Consider the following 20,280-nt stretch of genomic DNA (forward strand, 5'->3'; position numbering starts at 1 on the left):
TTTTATTGTCAAGTAGGTTTTGTTTTATGAACTGCGGTGCCCCTGTGTTTGGTGCATACAGATTTATGATTGTAATATCCTCTTGATGGATTGTTCCCTTTACAAGTAGGAAGTAGCCTTCTTTGTCTTTTTTGATTGTTTTTGGTTTGAAGTCAACTTTATCTGATATTAATATAGCTACACCTGCTTGTTTCTTATTCCCATTTGCTTGGAATATTGTTTTCCACCCTTTCACCCTGAGGAGGTTTCTGTCTTTAGTGGTAAGGTGGGTTTCTTGAAGGCAGCAGATTGAGGGGTCTAATTTTTTGATCCACCCTGTTAGCCTGTGTCTCTTGATGGGTGAATTAAGGCCATTAATGTTTAGGGTGATGACTGTGAGATTTGATTTGATCCCTGTCATGTTGTGGTGGTAGAGGTGTGTTGGCATTTTCATGGAATTTAATTTTTTTTTTTTTGCTATCTACTCTGGGTTTGGTTGCTGTGATCTTCTTCTTGTAGGCATTTGTGTTTGGTTATTTGTTTCTTCTCTGTGGAGAATTTCCTGGAGTACTTTCTGTAGGTTTGGTTTTGTGTTCATATAATTGTAAAGCTGAGTTTTGTCATGGAAAGTTTTCCTTTCACCATCTATTATAAGGGAGACTTTTGCCGGGTAGAGTAGTTTGGGTTGAAAGCCATAGTTTCTTAGAGTTTGGAGGGTTTCATTCCAGGCCCTCTAGCTTTCAGGGTTTCCATTGAGAAGTCTGAAGTAATTCTGATGGGGTTTCCTTTGAAAGTGGTGTGCTGTTTTTCCCTAGCTGCTTTTAGGATTTTTTCCTTGGTGTCAATGTTTAGAGTCTTAATGACAATATGCCTTGGGGAGTTTCTCCTTTGGTCTAGTCGGTTAGGAGTTCTGTTTGCTTCTTGAATCTTGATGGGCCTTTCTTTTAAGAGACGGGGGAAGTTTTCTTCAATTATTGTGTTAAATAAGTTCTCCATGCCTTTGGTCTGAAATTCTTCTCCTTCTGGTATTCCAATGATCCTGATATTAGGACGTTTAAGTGTATCCCACAATTCTCTCATGTTCTGTTCACAGGAACTTTTGAACTTACTGAAATTTTTGGACTCTCGAACTGTTTCTTCCATCCTGTCTTCCAGATCAGAATTTCTATCTTCCACTTCGCTGATTCTATTCTTGAGAGCCTCTAGTGAGTTTTGGACTTGTTCAATTAAGTTTGCATTTTCTACTACTTTCCTATGTATCACTTCCATCGCTTTGTCCAGCTCCCTTTTTGTCTCATTTTCTGATTTTCTTGCTGATTCTTGGAAATCATCCTTGCATTTCTTTATGTTTTCATTTAGTGTGGCCAGCTGATTTTTAAGGTCCTCTTTTTTTTCACTCTCCCTCAACTCTCTTAGCTCTCTTTGAATTCCTTCCAGTGTCTTATCATATTGCTCTAGCTTAGTGATGGTAGCATCCATACGATTATCTATCCTTTGTAGCTTTCCTGTCAGTTCTAGCAGTAGTTTGGTCAGGGTTGCATTGTTCATTGCTTCCACTTGATGTTCTGATCCTAAACACTCTTCTATGTTTTGGTTAGTTGTGATCCTTGTTGGACTGGGTGATCTGTCTGGATTTTCTCCCATTTTATTTTTCGTGTTATTTCTTTTGCACTGTGGTTTACCCATGTTAGTGTATGGGCAGGTAGGTGGGTGGAGCAGCCTGGGATCTAGCTTAATGGGAATCCAAGGTAGCCTGGGGCAGTTGTAAGCAGCCTGGGTTTTTGCTCAGTCTTGCTAAAGCCGCCTACCTATAGCCTGACAGGGGCACCAATGTTGCCTGAATTCTTACCTAGTAATGCACCTAAGCTGCCTGCCTTTGAGCTTGAAAGGGGACTGAGGAAGCAAGCCCTGAAGGTGCCTAGATTCTGGCTGGGTACCCTGGGGTCTGTAAACAGTCTGTGCTCTTCTGCCTCTCGGGAGTGGGGGATGGGTGGCGATGTACAGGTAGGGGATGGCAGCTGCGCTGGTGCTAGTGACTCAGTGTGGACTTATGTGGCTCTTGCTGTGGGGTGGGCCTGCTGCACGTGCAATTGTAGTACAGAGGCAGATGATGTGGGTATGGAATCAGGACACAGCAGAAGCTGACCGCCGGCAAGTGATGTGAGCACAGCAGCAGGGGATCTGGCAGCCACCTAGTCACGGCAGGGGTGGCCCCCACAGGCCTGCGAATCGAGCACCACGTGGCTGGTCTACTTGCAGGATCAGAGAACAAGGGCGAGGTAGGAGGTCTCAGCCTCAGTGCAGCAGGCTGGCAGGCGTGACTGGTGGGTGCCCGATCAGAGCACAGCCATGCGGGATGTGCAGAGGGTGCGTGGGCGGGTGGGCGGCAGGGGGCGCGGGGTGCGATGGTGTGTATGGAGTGAGTGGGGCACGCAGCAGGGGGGGTTTGGGGTGCTCCGGGGCACCGGGCAATCAGGGTGGGGTGTGCGGGAGGTGGCAGGGCTCAGGGGGCACGGGGTGGGGTGCATTGGAGGGGCGGGGGGCGTGGGGTGCTCTGATCAGTTAGGGGGCGGGGTGCGGGGCACCTGGGGGCGTGGGGGGGAGCGCGGGGGGGAATGCGGGGTGCACAGGGGGTCACGGGGTGCGCAGGGGGCGCGGAGGAGTTTGCAGGAGGCGCAGAGGGCTAGGGGCACATGGCAAGTGGGGGGTGCACGGGGTGCGTGTGGGGGGAGGGGGCGAGGGGCACACCGGGGTGCGGGATGCCAAGGGACGCCGCAGGGTGCTCTGGATGCGCGGGGGGGTTCGGGGCTTGCGGGGATGGGTTGAGGGGGTCGCGCGTGGGGTGTGGGGCGTGGAGGGGTGGCAGGGTACGTTGAGGCACTCCGGGGCGCAGGACGCGTGAGGGTGGGGCACTGGGGGCACGGGGCACGCCTGGGCACGCAGGGGTGCGCTCGGGACGTGCAGGGGCGCCCGGGCCGCATGCGGCAGGGGGACAAGGGGCGTGCGGGGTGGGGGGTGGGAGGCGCCGGGGCGGGGCGCAGGGGGGCGCAGGGAGCGCTTCAGGGCACACGGGGCTCAGGGCACGGATGCTCCGGGGCGCGTGGGGGTGGGGGTGCAGAGCGCGTGGGGAGGGTGGACGGCTAGGAGTTCGGGCGCTTGGGTGGGTGTGTGTGGGGGCACAGGACTCTGCGGGAAGCCGCGGGGTGCTCTGGACTCGCGGGGTGGGGGGCGGGTCGCGCGGGGAAGGGGGTCAAGGGGGTCGCGGGTCTTGCAGGGGGTGTGGAGCACACTCAGGTAAGATGGAGCGTGGGAAGCTGCAGGATGCTGCAGGACACCATTGGGCACTCTGAATGCGTGGCGAGGGCACCTGCCGAGTGTGGGTGGGGAGCATTGGGCACGCGGGGGGGGGGGGGGGGGGGGGGGGGGGGGGGGGGGGGGAGGAGGCGGGTTCGGGGGCGGGGCGCGTGGGGGCGGGCTCGAGGCGCGTGGGGGTGTGGCGCGGGGGTCTCGGGGCGCACGGGGCGCAGAGGTGCGGGGCACGCCTGGGCGCCGGGGTGTGGGGCGCTTGGGGCGCGCCTGCCGAGTGTGGATAGGGAGCGTGGGGCGCGCGGGGGGTGGGGCGCGCGGGGGGGGGGGGTCTCGAAGCGCGTGGGGTTGGGGCTCGGGGGTCTGGGGCGCGAGGGGGGCGTGGGTGCGCGGGGCAGGCCTGGGCGCCCTGGGCGCAGGAAGCTTCCATTTGCTCGGGCTGTGCCTCTGCGTGTGGATAGGGAGCGTGGGGCGCGCTGGGGGGTAGGCGCGCTGGGGGTGGCGGGGGCGCAGGGGTTGTGGGTCGCGTGGGCTGCCAGGGTGCGTGGGGCTTGGTGCCCACGGGGCGCCGGGCCGCTGGGGCACCAGGCCGCTGAGGTGCTGGGCCGTGCCCAATGCCGAGATTCGCGGCGGGGCGTGGGTCGCGGGGGTGTGTGCTTCCCTCTTTTACCCCGATCTGTGCCCTCCCTCTTCAGAAAGTTCCTAATTTCCCTTGAATACTTACCTTTTTTTCCCCTTGTTGTTTATAGTGCAGCTAGGTGGTCGCCATCTTGACCGGAAGTCCTGATTCCTAGTTTTGAGCTTGTGGTTATGAATTGATATCTGGCTTTCATATTTTAGACATGAAAGTAATATTTGGGAAATTGAGGTCAAGATCTTGGAAAAGTGAATTGTTCTATGGGAGTGAAGAACAAATCTGAAAATATACCCCAGGGACTAACTAGCTTTGCCAAGACACTAAAACCCCATAGACAGGAGAGCTCAGGAGATTCAGTTAATGGAGACAGTTTACATCTTCAGTAGCCCTAGTCATGTGACAATGGTATTGGAGAAAAGCACCAAGACTGGAAGTACTGAAAGCTGTGTGCCCCTCTGCAAATTTCTCCCAGCTCTTGCTGATTTTAATGCCTAGATTTCTGGTAATGGGACAGCATTTCTTCCATGAGTATAGAATCATCTCTCAAAGACACAATTTAAGTAGTATCAAGTTGATTAATATGAATCATTTTAATCATTAAAAGAAGAGCTACTTATTTTGACTAGAACCAACCATGTTACAAATATAAGAATGACTTTTAGGCTACCAGGGCCCAAATAAGAACCCCAATCCATGAATACTCAATGCATTCTTTGACTATTCTTTATTTTTTCCTATTACACACAGCCTCTGGCAACCATTATTCTACTTTCATGAAATCAAATTGACTCTTGTCTTTTGCTTTGTTTTGAATGTAGATTTAACAATTTAAGCTTTTATTTATTTGTGTGTTTATTTATTTTTATTTATTAATTTGAGAGAGAGAAATAGGCAGAGAGAAAGAGTGAGTATAAATGTACCGTGGCCTATTGCCACTGCAGACAAACTCCAGAAGCATGTTCCTCATTGTGCGTCTAGCTTTACATGGGTATTGGAAAGTTGAACCAAGGCAATAAGGTTTTGTAAGCAAGTGACTTTAAATAATGAGTGATCTCTCCAGCCTCTTATGTTTTCATTTTTGTTGTCTATATGGATGTAGTAAGAATCTCACTCTGTTACGTAGGCTGGACTAAATTTGCCTCATACACTATTGTACCTGGGAATATAGGCTTCTCTTATATCACTTCAGATTAACATTCACATATATAGATTCTATATATGAGCAAGATCATGAAGTAATTGTGTTTCTATCCTGACTTATTTCACTTAAAATAACACCCTTCGCATCTCTATATGTCATTATACTTGACAGGATCACATTGTTCTCTTGAATGTGTTCTATTCAATTATGTACATAGTTCTCTAGAGGAACAGAGGTGAGAGTAAGGATATATTTTTAAAAGGGGAATTATAAAATTAGTTTACACTGTATATGTGCTGGGAAGTCGAAAAATGGCATTATCAGTGTTGGAGAGTCTGGGAACCTGGTAGCAGCTCAGTCTATGAGTCTGGATACCTCAGCAGTCCCAATCTGGTACTGGATGATTCCTAGAGACCTGCTGGTCTTCATACCATATTGGAAGGCTAAAGAAGCAGAGTTCTGATGTTCATGAAAGACTGAAGCAGGAGGATGGATGCATGCACCAGCACTTGGCAAGGGTAGCAGGCAAAAATAAAGTGACATTTTTCTCTTGAACCTGTCTCTTATCTATACCTATCTCTATCTCTATATCTATGTATCTCTATCTAATATATCTATCTCTATGTATGTCTAATCTATATCTTCTGTATATATCTCTATTTGTCTATCATCTATCTATCTATCTATCTATCTATCTATCTATCTATCATCTATCTATCTAATCTATCTATCTATGTTTCTATCTATGTACCTACTTATATCTCTTTATCTATCTATCAATGTAATGGTTGCCACTCATATGAAAGGATGCCTTCCCTCAGTAATTCAAGAAATATCCTTGACAGACCTGCCCAAGACATGTCTCTTTCTTCTTGATACAATCAAGATGACAATAGGAATTCACCTTCACATATATGTACTCCATTTTCTTATAGCTTTGCCACAGTAGACAACTGTTCCTCCAGTATTGTAGCTAGACTTTTCTCCAGGTAATTTTGGAAGAGAAATTCTATGTCTATGGATAACATCTGGTTTAATAACTGATATTCTCAATCTTCCCACCCTTCACTGGTACTTCTGAAATTCTGCATTGTTTGTCTGAAAGTTTGAATCATCTACTTTGTATCAGTGACTGCTGTAGTAATGTCATTCCTCATAACTCAGCTGGGAGAGTTTTCACTCAAAACTGACTTTTGGCTATGTGGCTCTAGAGGTGTGAGCTTCAAGAGATGGCATACTTCTAACAAGTGATCTAGTAGATGTTTGTGGCACATGCAACCATGGCTGAAATCCAGTTACATCAAGCTCTTTTGCCAAATGACACCAAATAGTAAGGTAATCTCAAAGTAATATCTATATAAGTGACTTTTCTATAGAGACATTGTGGGAATAGTGCTAAAATATAGATACAGGCAGAATGTTTGAAGTTTTGGTGATGCATGATTCACTTTCACATGCCCTGTTCAGTGATTATACATTACTACAGAATGAACTGAAATTGTTGCTATGGAACCAGAAAGAGCCTCTAGCTATATTGAACTGTTCTTAAAATATTCAGGAAAGAGATTTTAATGATATCTTTAGGACAGCTCATTTTGGCATTGTTTATTACTCAGTCTTGAATATATATGCTGAGGGAGATCTATACAGCTGGGAAATCAGAAAGTACATGTGCATATAAACTCTAGCTCTCTTAAGATTGTAAAAGTCTTTTTCAACGTTTTGCCAAATTATGAATTCCTGGCACATGAGCACTTCATATTCTTCTGGAAGTATGAAAATACATTTCATAACCTTAGTAATAAATTGTTTTAAATTATCCACAGAATCCATTAGCATAAATAATTGAGTTTTCACTGGATGTATTACAAGAAATAGACATGGCATGAGTCCAAAACCATGTTAGAGTCCATGTCACTTCCTCCTCCTAGTTATTAAGCAGCTTCTTTTTGGACTATCAGCTGCTCATCAGCTCATTGCCTTTGATCAGTTCAGATCTCCCATACTGCCCACAAATCAATTTTCTGCCCATCCTTACACAATAATTCAACATTCACTTTGAGTCATTAACCCCAATTTCAAACTGGTGTAAGATACTTACACATTGTGCATAGTTTTTAAATTATTCAACATGTGCAGCATTGTAATAAACAAATTCAGAAAACACTGTAAAAACAAAGTTGTTTACAACTTTTGTTACGGAGATATTTTAGATACAAATCATTATTGGCATACAAAGAAGGTAGAATATTCTTCATTTGTAGTATAATGTGTTGGAATAGATGCATTTCATTTAAGTTTGTTATATTATAAAAACATATTTTTTGGCATAAATGTTAAATGAGGTAGTAAAACTTGCATTTTAAGATTCCTAGGTTAGTTTAAAATTGATTTATTATTTCTATCCCTTTCACTTGTTAATAAGTCCATGCTTAAGATGATTACTTGATAATTCTCTCAAATAGAGTATAAGATTCTTCAACATAGTATCTCATATAATATAAAACTGAACTAGTGACTGGATACTAATGACAATTGGTTAGAATGAGAACAATGCTTTAAAATGTATTAATGTATATTCACTCTCTTAGACAGAAGGAATACTTACAACTGTTTCTTGAGATATTAATTTAATAAAAGTAATGTGATATATTGCTGTTGTATAAGTAAATTTTATTGTCAAATTCTGAGAAAGGGGAGTTCAAATCATATTATACTGATAAACTGGTTTATATTTCAAGTTTATTAGATATTACTAAATTAAATTTAAATATTTTTACTAAATCTTGAAGCATTGGCAAACAATAATGAAACTAAATATGATAATTCTCTCTATCATCTATACTTCCTACATTCCCAAATATTATAGAATATATTTAATTATTTTTAACATATTTGCATTCATAATTTTAACTGTTACCATGATATTTTTAAAACAAAACTATGTTTCTGTGTTAGCACCCTTTCATTGCTGATGGTTATTGCTACTTTGTGAAAAATCACTTAGCTTATGTTTTATAAATGTCTCATTCCTCCCTGCCAAACTCATGCATGTCAGTGTTACTGCGGTAAGAGCTGGGGCCTTCAAGGGAGAGTACATCAGGAGAGCCACTACTTCATCATGGGTCACAGGTCATTTTGGCAGAGGCTGTAAACATCCTTCTTTGTCCTTGCTCTTCTACTCTTCACCATGTGAGGACCTGACAAGTGTACTTCAGCAGCACATGTCAGCTTCTTGACTTTCATTTTCCAGCTGGAGGAACGTTGAGAAATAAATATCATTTTATTGTAAGCTACCTAAGCTGAGACAGTTTGTTCTATCACACAGATTGAGACACACTCTAAGTATCCTCATCTAGTTTACTGTTGGTCATGGACAAGTACAGAACATACTGTTGACTGTCTGCCCACTAACCATTCTTCATTATTCAATCTTCACCGTTTTCCATCTTCCTCTGAAGTTAAGAAATATACAATAAAAAGAGAAATTGCTTGGCATGACTCTGGGAAAGCAGATAGAGACAGAGGTTTGCCTGAAAACATACATCCATGTATCTGTCTACTTATCTATCTATATCTATCTAGTTACCAATCTGCCTACCTATCTATCGATCATCGATCTATATACCTTGATCTATATACCAATTGGTATATGTACACACACGCACACACACACACACACACACACACACACACACACACAGACACACACACACAAACACACAGAAGATTTGGATTCTATAGGAAAATGTATATCAAATTTGTGTGATATAAAATCAGAGACTATCACCATTGCCCAAAAACTTAGCCAGAAGACAAATGCTTATTATTATTTCCATTTTTTCCTTCTTAGTACTCAAATGATGAGGAAGGATATGAAATAACCTATGTGAGTACCACTGGCATAAAATAACTGTCCATGTTAGTCTGGAAAGGCCAGCTTCTAACATCTGGTTATGTGAAAGTATTAAAACCCCCACTTTATATAAACATGGTCAGAATGTAATTGAATCTATTTTATGGGTGTTAACAACTACAATGCATATTTGTCATTTTTATAAATCAGTATAAATTTCTTATAAAATAACAAACTAGTTATTAGTTATAGCTTTGTACAAAGTTATTTACCTACATTTGATGTTGTGAGTAAAAGGAGCCTAAACTTAGCATAGCAACTGGTGATATCACTTATGAGAATGCAGGTTTTACAGACACCACATGGGGAGTTTGAGAATCTGTATGTCATGTACACTATCACGTGGCAAAATAATAATAATAATAAAAGCTAATAGAAACACACGATAAAACTGATATGTCACACAATGCCATCTAACTCTCATTTTCTAGCACACCCAATCCCTACATTCTAAATCAATGGAAAGAATGTGATGATTGAATAGTGAATATATGTGAAAGCATAGTGTTCATTGAGACAACCAAGCCATGGCATAAAACTTCTGAAATTTTCCATAAATCACAAGGCTGGAATTCAAAGCAGAACCATGGTTCACTTAACGAATGCTAAGTATTTAGCAAAATGGAAAAGTAACTTACCTAAAAATAAAGTATAAAAAGTATCTATATTTTTGAAATTGTATTGTTTGGAAACAAAGTTTTATACTATTCAAAAAACAAATTTTTTGAAAAACAAAATTAATTATAGTTCTGGAAATCATCAGTTATTTGGTAACTAAAAGAATATAATGAAGATTTGTTGATTTAACTATTATAATGATTTACAAATTGGCATAGGAAAAAGCTATAATTAAATCTACTAAATTTTGCATTGGATCTGTGCAGTACTTTATTATATATTAATAAAAGCAAAAAAATAGAAAATTGTTTCTACCTATTAACACTCCTAGTTAATGTATTTTTAAAAAGTCATAGAATGATTTATAGAAAGAAAAATGCATATGAGTAACAAGTAATTTGACATTTATTTAAATTAATTTTGTATGTATAAAATTCTTTATGTTTTTCATGGATACTAGCAAAAATCTTAAATGTTTTAATGGTGATTTAAGACTATGGAAACAAAAGCATGTAATTGTGTTGAAAAGAATAAAATGATAAAAAAAAAAAAAACAGAAACCTTCTTTTTATTCACAGGTATAGTACAAGATCATCTGGAGTATACAAAATGTAATTCACTTGCACCATAGAAGTATTTTTTTAATGGTAGGTTAATTTGAATTACCCATTAAAACCAATTGTTAAAAATTTTGTGAAAATATCCTTGCCCATAGAGTTGGATAATTTACCTATGGTTGACAAGGATATGGGTAAAGGAGATTATAGAGGGCAATGCGATATAAAAGTTTTATATTTCTAAATAATACTTTATGTATTAAGTCTTACATAACTGAATCACCAATAATTACTTTATAAGCATATGAACAAATAAAACAGAACTCTTGAAAAAATGAATATAAATGTTTGCATCTCAAAAAATAAATTTTTAATTAGTGAAACTAGGCCAATACTTTAAAAGTGTAGCAAGACAAAAAGTAATAAAAGAAACTTTTATATTTCCCAGCTGGATTTTTATTCTGTCTTTTAAATAGTAACTCTTCATATCAATTAGTGTTGTCTAAAATACTCATTAAGGGCTGGGAGAGGGCTCAGTAGTTAAATGTGTCTGCTTACATAGCATACTTCCCAGGTGTGATGTCCCAGTACTGACTTTAAAGCCAGAAGCAGAAAGTGTTACATGCATCTGGAGTTCATTTGCTGCAGCAACGATTCCTAGCATTCCCATATTCTCTTTCTTCTTTTCCTCTTTCTTTCTTTCTTTTTTCTTTCTTGTTCTCCCTCTCACTTTCAAATATGGCTTTTTTTGTTGTTGTTGTTTTTTCAAGGTAGGGTCTCACTCTAGTCCAGGCTGACCTGGAATTCACTCTGTAGCCTCACAGTGGCCTCAAACTCATGGCGATCCTCCTACTTCTGCTCCTGAGGTCTGGAATTAAAGCTGTATGTCATCACACCCAGCTTCTTTCAAATATATGAATAAAAACATTTTTAAAATATTCAATAGGCTGAAGAGATGGCTTAGCAATTAAGATGATTGCCTACATACCCAAAATCTTAGGTTTGATTCTCCAGTTGCCATGTAATGCTGGTTGTCAAGGTGGCCCATATGCATCCAGAGTTCATTTGCACTGACCCATTCTTTCCTCTCTACCTGCTGTTTTTTCTCACTCTCTAAAATAAAGAAAATACAATAAAAAATAAAACTGAGTGAAAAATTTCAGAGAAAAATAAATTATAAAGAAGTTAACTGAGAGTGTAAGACCCTACCTTGAAAAACAAACAAAAAATAAAAGTTGACTGAAATCTGTAGACAATAGGATTGTAATTTCTAAATATTTTATAAGTAACATCTATTAATTTTATAATCAAAGTCTTTATGCTTAAGTGTTGGAATAGTTTTTTTTTTTAATCTTAAATTAGAATCGGATATGGTGCATCTTTCATGAAAAGTGGAATAGCTATAGAAATTGTAAAACCTGTTTTTCTATCAATCAGGAGTCTTCACCATCATGGAAAATTCTATGGGATGTTGGGGGAGAACCAAGGAATTAAAATGAGTTTCTGAAAATATCTGTGAAAAGTTTAATTAGAAAAAAAATGGCCAAAGACAAAAATGCCTACATGTATATTAGAGAAAATTTTGGCCACAGATTAGCACAGCAATGAAAGGATTCCTTTAAGTACTAAAAAGGCTCTGTGAGAACTAGGTGGCTTGACATGATGAAACAGGGCTGAGAACTGAGCATCCTCAGCTGCCTTTTAACCTGTGTTTCTCTGGGAAGACAGCTCAGGACAAGATCCTAAGTTTCTTGAATGCATCTGGACAGCTGTATCTGCTGATACTGGTTGTGAGGATTAGAAGAGGCAGAGGGAAGAAATGGCCCTGAGCTTCCCAAAGGCTAGGCTCTTTCAACAATAAAAGAAAAAAAAAAAAAACTTTCAAATTTCTGCCAGTTTCATTACCCGAACAAGTCCATGCAGCGGTTTGTTAAAAATATTTAATGTTGATTTTAGAAGTCTTCTTTACTGTTTCATAGTCTTATTTAGATGTCTAGTCACTTCTCATTTCGGTATTTGCAAAAAAAAAATATATATATGGCAGTAATCATTAAAATCCATTGTAAAAAAGTCACATTCTTAATATATGTTACAAGAACTTATTTATGAATGATTGATTTGTGTAATTTGATATACTTTGACATTACAGAGTGTACAACATTAGAGTACAGCATTAATATTCTTTTCACATAACCCTGTTCTATCTCATTTTCAGCAGTTCCTTAGGAAAATCAGATAGCTAAAGTGGTAGTAGAAACAGATTGCCAATATATAAAAGGTTTCTTTTTACTTTAATTGCTGCATGACATTTCAGTTTACAGGTAATATGTATCTTTAATCTGAATAGTGCAGCCTTTAACTTGCTAGAATTAAATGCACGAAAAATGAATGACCTTACATTTGCCAAAGTCTGAGCTGGGGAGAGCAGCTCCAAACTGAAGCATTCATCTTGATAATAGCCAAGGAGTCAATTGAATTTCTCTCCCAAAGAAGAACTGAGTCACACCAAGCTATTTGCAGTGAATTTTATGTTTGTTCACTTGAGTCAACATGTCATAGAGAATTGTTTACATAAGGAAAGCACTCAGCTAAAACACACTGAAGGAAAAAAAAAATATGAGAACTAGTCCAGATATTTATGTGGGTGGCTTTCTCACCTCTAATGAAAAAGTATATATTTTACCCAGTTTAATTGTAATGTATAAATATATTACAATAAAATCTGCTTCCCAATATTTTTGTTTATAATTATAGGACTCACTAAAGTTTCAATCCACAGTTTCTTTGGGATCTATTTTTTATACACTTGATAAACTAAAAAAATGATTGGATATTTTTACTGGATTATATTAGAGAGAAAGGTAATATTAACATAAGAAATAATAATTATTAAATAGAGTGAGCAATAAAATAGGATATCTTAGAAACTGTAGAAATCGAACAGATGAAAAGAAGTAGTATCTTCTTTGGCTCCACTTGTAAAAACTTTATATTACAAACAGAAAATAGTCACTTCATATTCTAGACTTGCATGAAGACAAGATAGAGGCATAAAGTGTAACCAGGTTATGAAGTATTACAATACCTTATGAAGCACAGACCTATATGCTACTTACTTTCCTTGCAACCACAGAGGCCAAGACTTTCATCTTCAGTGTCTATTCAACATAAGCATATTAAAATTTAAAATTAAAACATTCTCAGAGAGCAAAAGAATGGTAGAAAAATAATTTTCAAATACCTGCTCTATTTAAATTTCAAAATTAGCATTTTACATTAGTGTGATGTAACTGATTTTACAGTTGTTACAATATTATATTGTAATACTGTTTTGTTAAAACTATAGGTTTTGGATTGTAATACTATTTTATTGGAAGTATAAGTTTAGAAAGGTTATATTATAAATGTCTCAAATCTTTATTTTGGAAGGTTGAGATTTGTATCTGTGATTTCTTAACTCTGTGATAACATACTATATTGGTATAAATCAAAGAGAGGTTTAACCAAATATGAAAGATTTCAATTTTAACAGTTGGCTCTGCTCATATGGATACATGATTTTGCGGCTCAGGAAGGGGATCCAAAATGTGTGAACCTCATTTTTGGGTCCTTATCCTATTATAATAAAGAACTGTTAAAACAGACCCAAGGAGGATAAAAATCATGAATTATAGTTTATTTAGGCAGAAATCATAATTTGAGGTTAATCTAGGAGACATTGATATCTAGTAAAAGATTGGAGCAGTTACACACACACACACACACACACACACACACACACACACACACACACACACACGATTGGCCACAGAAGCCCTTTCAAATAACAGACCAGTAGGATTAAGAAATAGTGAAAGAATCAGAGATCAAAGATACATTTTACATGTAATCAAAGTGAGAAAGTACCCAAAGACATGACACAGGAGACAAGCAGAAAAATACCCTTCAAGGTAACTACTCTCTCATTCCCAGACAGGCTGGTCTTGGCTAGGAAGGAGGAACAGACTCATGTTGATGCTCAGTCCAGGTCACAGTGTAAAAAGGAGGGGAGGAGAGTAAGGCTGGTCCATGTGGGTCACCTTCTGTATATGAATCAGCTATCCAGCCAAGGTGAGCCTTGTCATTAGGCTCAGGTATGTAAGCAGAGTCCTTATTGGTTCAGACTCACAGGGCTGCTCCAAGAGGAGCCAGAATCTGTTTGGAGAAACAGTATGACAACAAGGATTCAGTTTTGCCAAGATGGACAGAATGGCATCTCCTTGTTCCTTCTTTGGACTTGTGTCCCTACCTTCCTGTTTAAAAAAAAAAAAAATCAGTCTTATTCCCATTTCTCCTTCAATATGACAATTTTAATTGACAAGTTCATTTCATGTGGTAATAAACTTGATGAATGTCTTTGAAAGGGGCAAGGGTCTTCCAATTTATGAAGTTTGCTATCATAAACAGCTTCTGGCTAGATTATATCTGGGAAGCAGGAGACAGAGTCCAGATGTCTAAAACTTGTTCTATATTCTATTATAATCTATTAAAATATAATAAGGTCAGGCTGGAGAAATGGTTTAGCATTTAAGTGTTTGCCTGTGAAGCCTAAGGACCGCGGTTCAAGGCTTGATTCCCCAGGACCTACGTTAGCCAGATGCACAAGGGGGCACATGTCTGGAGTTTGTTTGCAGTGGTTGGGGGCCCTGGATCGCACATTCTCTCCCTCTCTCTTTCTCCCTCTCTCTCTCTTTCTCTTTCTCTCTCTCTCTCTCTTATGAACATGTTTTTTCACTGACAAGTTACTTTCAATCATTTATTATCTTACTTTTTCCCCTTGTCTTTAGAATTTTCCCTTTCAATTTGATTTTAGTGCAAACTAGTAAACGGAGGCTATCTCTTATCTAGGTTTGACCATATCCTTCCTGCTATTCCAAGAATATCTCACATTATGCTTCTGTGAATGGAATTGTTAAAATGAACCTGATAAAACATAGATAGTTTAAGAATCCCATTTCTGTCAAAGAATTTATTAAAAGTTCAGGAGGATTTTTTTAAATTTAGAACCACCCAGAAAGCTAGCTTATGAGATGCAAAAAATTCTATATGAGAAGCTTGTCAGGGATTAGAAATATGGTAAAGCATATGGGAAGAGAAGATTTAAGATTCTGTTTTATTGTATATGAGGCCCTCTGCATTACAGACCATTCACTCTATCTGATATTCCCTGGATTTTGAGGCTTCAAAAGGAAGCTTGAAGACATACGTGTATGGCTGTCAGAACTTTGACCTCCTGATTACTGAATAATGTTTTCCTTGGTTCTGACCTGAGTTTTAAAAGGTCTAATGTGGGCTGGAGAGATGGCTTAATGGTTAAGCGCTTGCCTGTGAAGCCTAAGGACCCCGGTTCGAGGCTCGGTTCCCCAGGTCCCACGTTAGCCAGATGCACAAGGGGTGCACGCGTCTGGAGTTCGTTTGCAGAGGCTGGGAGCCATGGCACACCCATTCTCTCTCTCTCCCTCTATTTGTCTTTCTCTCTATGTCTGTCACTCTAAAATAAATAAATTAAAAAAAAATTTAAAAGGTCTAATGTCACATTGATAAACACATAGAATGCTTCTAGCTCTGAAGAATGTGTCTGTATAATAAAATATCTTTATGTTATTTCAGTACTCAGAAGCAGAATTACTGAGTAATGAGTCAAGTCTGTTTAATTTTTTTTTTTTTTTTAGCAACTTCCTTGGCTACTGCTTTTGGCATTAAAGTAAGTTTTAGTTGCTCCAAATAAACACTATTCAATACAGCCAGTGTGTGCATGTGTTTATGTGTTTAACAATATAAAGGGCATTGTACAGCATTTGATTCCTTTAAAAATAATGGTGAACAATTTCAAGTACTGTCAGATACTCATATAATTTCTTTTTGTTTTAATTTTTTCTGGTCCAGGCTGACCTGAAAGAATCAGATGTCTCAGACTGACCTCCAACTAACTAATTGTGTGAAGGGATTAAAGGCTAAAGTCATTGGTATTTCCCTTGCTTCAGTTGAATTAGGTAATTAGGTTATATTCCTTTCTATTCCTGGATATATATATGGTATGTATTCAAAATAGGAGTGTACGGTATGCAAATTTACCAACCTGTGTCATCTGATTCATTTAAACAGTGTATTTTAATTAAGAAACCTTTTTGAGATTGAAAGGTTTAATATTTATATGTTCTCTTTTAATCTAAATGTTATTTTTTAACAACCTGTTCAAGAAAACTATATTCCATAGTTATGATGTTATGATAATATTCTTGTTTTCTTCTTCATAGTTTATCTCCAGGTCTTTAGGTTTAGGTCTGTGATCCACTGCAAAGTAATATTTATGTGTGGATACACATAATTTTCCATATGGGTATTCATGTTTCAACATCATTTGTTAAAAACATTGAATTCAGTTGTCTAAAATACTTCATTAAATATCAGTGTGTTCATTTCTTACTTCATCTCTGTTCTTTTAGTATATTTTGAGTCTATAAACATTGCTTATGTAGTTATAACATTGTACAAATGATGAAAATAAAGTACTTTTGCCTTTTAATTTGTTATTTTGTTCTTAACATTTTTACTTTTCTTTGAATATACTTTCATATATACTTTGAAATTAGGTTTCTATTTATTTGTTGAAAACTAATTTTTGTGCTATATCATCACTAATAAATTATCATAGTTATTAAAATAAGTAAAAACATTTAAATTCTTACTTAAATTGAATACTTAGGTTATGTTTGGGTATGTATCTGGTAGGTAAACTGCTGACTATGCAAATATGATTTTCTTTCTTTATGAACATATCCATTTTTACTCATGTGTTGGACATTTTATGTAAGTGAACAACAAAAAACAATGTTTTTCCACCAAAGTGATGTATATTCTTTTTTTCAGATTATTATGGTATGTATGCAACATTTATTGATGGGGGTGTTTCTGTTATGACAAACCTTCAGTTTTATTCCATACCATAGCTACTGCATTTATGTATTAGAAGGCAGGTATTAGAATTATCCCTTCAAAAGGTTTAGGACTGGAAAAATCTTAGAGTGGTTGAGATAGTTTTAAATTTTTTAAGTTTTCTTGTGAACAGTCCATTTTTAAAATTTTTTTTATTTATTTGAGAGCGACAGACACAGAGAGAAAGACAGATGGAGAGAGAATGGGCGCACCAGGGCTTCCAGCCTCTGCAAACGAACTCCAGACGCGTGCGCCCCCTTGTGCATCTGGCTAACGTGGGACCTGGGGAACCGAGCCTCGAACCAGGGTCCTTAGGCTTCACAGGCAAGCGCTTAACTGCTAAGCCATCTCTCCAGCCCAACAGTCCATTTTTAATTATATATATTTTGGCAGTAAAAGACCTTTCCTTAAAAAAGTGATATTATGATAATTAATTAAAATTTAAGTTAAATAATGGTGATTAAATAATAAAACCAGTCTCATTCACATACCTTTCCTTAGCATACCTATCATCTTTAAGGTATATTTTCTTAATGGGAAGTAAGGTCAGTCTTGTTAGTGGCTTATAATTAGGTCCGTTTTCTTTGTTACATTTACGGCTATATAGGCACTTTCTACCTGTCAGCTGGAAAAACTAAGGTAATTACGGTACAATGCTTACTGACAGATAAGACACACTGTCAAGTTGTTACTTGTTCTCTGCTTGCTTTATTGGATCTTTCTTCTTCTACTCCTGTCCTTATATTTTGATGTTTTTGCTTATTGGTATGCTTTGAAGTATTACTGTTTTGGTTTTCTATTTCTACCCAAAATGCTTGCTTTGAGGTATCTATGAGGCTTAACTGGAACATTTTACACTTATACCAGCAGCGTATATCAAAATAACAATTTAATCCTGATTGTATACAAGTACATACTTTTACTTCTACATTTTACGGTTTAAAGTCACAACTTACATAATTTTAATATGCTTTAAACCTTAAAACATTCTTTTCAAAGATAGTGACAAATTCCTTTAGAAAACCACAAGAACAACCAAGGAGTATGATTTGATTAAATTGCTTGCTTAATCCCAGGAAAGGGTGAAACTGAAAAGTTTCTTCATTATGGGATCTTCATGTTCTTACATTCTACAGTGTGATTCAGATTGGTGTTATGAAATATATAGTAGTACATTTCACCATAAAATATGAGAAGAATTTATTCCCAGTCATTGGAAAGACTATCATCTTTTCTTCATTCTGCAAATGTTTCTTACAATCATGAAAACAACTTTGAAATTCATTTAATATTCATTTTGGAATAAAGCATCTGTTCTGGCAGATGGAACAAATGACATCAAGTTCAGCTGTTTAAATAACCCGTAAGGATCAATGTGTAGTTTACAAAAAATAATTTGTAATTCACTTTGGATTAATTAATTTGAATTTATGTTTTTTAGAAAGGCATATTGCAGCTGTTCCCAGTATTGAATGGATTACATTCCAACGGTTAGTGTTCTTAAAATATGTGCTTTGACAGAGGGAAGAATATTATCCTCATTAATCATTGTTTGTCTTTACAAATATACAAAGGCCTGAAGATATCTGAAAAGGTAACACACCTGAATGTAGTATTCATTTGCATAATTATCTAGTTACATTTCCATACTGTGGAATTTTATCCATTCCAAGGCTGCTTAGGCTGAAACAGATACAAATGATATCATTTAGGTTGATTTCTTTGTTGTGCTCTCACTTGCCTAAGTCTAGCAGTAATGAGATGGGTCATAAATTAGAGAATCAAAATCGGTATCGCAATATCAATGGATGATAATGTATGGCAATCTGTCTGTCTTATAGTGCCACTAACCAGACAAAACACCACAACACTTCCTTTCATATCCAACACAAGGGTATTAACCAAATATGGTCGTTGCTCAAATGAGCCACAGTGCTATTTCTCTGCCCCACTATGGGGGAAAGTTCACGTGTTGTGACCTGTAGTATATTTGGCATTCAAGCAAGTTGTACTATAGCTGGTACTGCACATATGAGAAACATGATGCCCACCAAGAAAGTGATATGGTTTAGTTTGATACGTTTGGTAGCCCCTTCTACAGTGAGAAGCTTTTTGAAAGAGTTTTACATATTTAGAAAGAAAAATGTCTGGAGATAAAAAAGGCAAACCTTCTACAATGGTTACCATCCTGAATATAAAAGTGGTGACCTAAAACAATGGTTATAATTCATAGGAAAGAAAAGATATTAAATGGCCAATAAGCCAGTTGTGTTGGTACATGCTGGTAGAGAAATTGGTGAAGATGTGAGAGAGAAGATATGAAGTACAAATCAGGAACTGAGCAGTGCCTTGGGATGGAAATTTATATCAGTGGTAGATGTTTTTCTTAGACCATGAGTTCAGTCCCCAACAAAAAACATCAAAATCCCTGGCCAGAACCAGATCCAAAATGAGGCCACTCTCTATTAGCAAGCTACCACCAATCATCAGCTACAAGAGGGCCTATACCTATTAAATTCACTCTAAAAGAGTAATGGTTATCCCATTTATCTGGTGCTAACTTTACTCTCTGTTGTTGAATATGCTTCTTTTTTTCAGATAGATGCAGATCCTAAGGAGAGAACCACCCCATCATCCCTCAAAATGGTCCCAGCTGAAACTAAGAATAATTGGCAAAACAAGCAAGGGTGCTGTGTTCTTGATGAACTTGCTACCAGCACAAGGGTAAAAGAGATCCACACAGAGAACAATCAACTCCTACCAAAGCAGATATCCAGAGACACAGAGGCTCCCAAGACCTCCTCATTGAAGCAGACCTAAAATGAACCCAACATGGCTCAGGGAAAATTGCTAAAGAGGGGGCAGAAAGAATGTCAGAGCCACACATTGTGTCGTGATACACAAAGACCTTTCCTCCTACCCATAACTGATGGCTAACACAACAATGCTTGACCCATATACCCCAATAAGGAGGGGCCAAGTGGAAGGGAGAGGACAGGGAGGAGGCTAACAATGGTGCCTACTTGACTGTATTCACTGAATAAAAACTAATTTAAAAAAATTTCCAGGTGAAAAAAATAATCTTTGGCCAATATAGGAAATTGTTTGGTAGTGGTTCAAAACAGGAGTACTTAAAATAATCTGCTTCAAA

At 38.5% G+C, this 20,280-nt stretch overlaps 1 pseudogene; it reads right to left on the reverse strand.

Moving 5' to 3' along the window:
- Positions 1 to 20,280, reverse strand: part of LOC101601903 — a 189,405-nt pseudogene that overhangs the window by 66,575 nt on the left and 102,550 nt on the right.

This window comes from Jaculus jaculus, chromosome 2 (genome assembly GCF_020740685.1).
Source record: "Jaculus jaculus isolate mJacJac1 chromosome 2, mJacJac1.mat.Y.cur, whole genome shotgun sequence".
In the NCBI taxonomy this organism is placed as follows: Eukaryota; Metazoa; Chordata; class Mammalia; order Rodentia; family Dipodidae; genus Jaculus; species Jaculus jaculus.